Here is a 1,331-nt window from a genome sequence, read left to right on the forward strand (position 1 = left end):
ACAGGAGGGTTTAAAAAAAACTGAAATAAAATAAAAAATCTGTACCCTCAGATCAAACCAAACATGCAAAGTGCATTGACTCACCTATTAAGATCAAGCAACGCGTGAGGCGGTGAGAGACACAGGAAGGATTAGAGAGTTTGCTCCAGATGCCACACCAAAGAGAATAAACCTCACCTCTGACCCAAGCGTGCAAAGTGCAGCTCAGCCAGTTAGTCAGCAGCTTGGTCCCACCTCCACGGTACGAAACAACAGAGAGAAGGAAGAGTGTGTTTGGATTATGGTAAAGCCGAGATGCAAGGTGTTCACATTGTGGTTACTCAGCCACTCCCCGTGAATCTGCTGGAGATTTTACTGTTGACAGTCTGCATGAGCAAAGACAAACATGATATTCACTTTAATTATATCAATGTCAAGCATGTATAGTTGACTTTTGCCTTTTAACTTTGAAAGACAAAAAGGTGTGAATTTGAAAAAACAAAATTTCTATTTAATATAAAGATTTTTGTTTCTCTTTAAGTTTACCTGCAAGTCTTCATAACAACCTGTTTTTATGCTTTTTATGACTTTTTTTTTTCATATATATGTTTCACCCATAAATAATGCTAGCTGAACGCAAATATTAACCATGTCAAACAAAAAATTAGCAACTAACCGCTATTGAATGTTAAAGGAAAAGATTGCTGGATTTGATTTTTACAAAAAAAGAGAACAAGTCATACAGCTACTTTTATTGACAGGAAAAAAAAGTGTCGCATCCTAAAATCAACTAAAATTTGTCTTTTCATAATCTAGGTTCAAAATGTGAGTTTTTGTTTCATATTTACAGTTACATGGAAAAAATATCATCACGCAGAGCCATAACGTTTCTAAAATTCTTCTACGGGGAAAATGTGATTCATATTTGAACGGTTTGTGGTTTGTCCACCTCACTGGATAAACCACCATGTATGTTTTTTGTCAAAGTAGCCATATTTGACTCACCATTCATTATTTCTTGGCCAAACTTCGAGTTACGTTTTGATTCCTGAGTTCTGTGATTCAACATCGTCACCATTCAGCTGCCTTATATGTTTGCCTTCTACTTAATTTTTCCTTTATTTCTCAAATTAAGGACATGAAATTGAGCTACACACAACCCGGTTAGGGTCAAGCAGTGCTGCACCAACACTGTTTATAGTGGGGATGGTGTGCTGCTGACCTCAACTCGGGACGYTGTGGGCCRGTGGGCGGAATACTTCGAAGACCTCCTCAATCCCACCAACATGCCTTCTGTTGAGGAAGTTGAGCCTGGGGACTCTGGGTTGGGCTCTCCAATCTCTGGGGACGAG

This window comes from Poecilia reticulata, linkage group LG2, assembly GCF_000633615.1.
Source record: "Poecilia reticulata strain Guanapo linkage group LG2, Guppy_female_1.0+MT, whole genome shotgun sequence".
NCBI classification, from domain to species: Eukaryota; Metazoa; Chordata; class Actinopteri; order Cyprinodontiformes; family Poeciliidae; genus Poecilia; species Poecilia reticulata.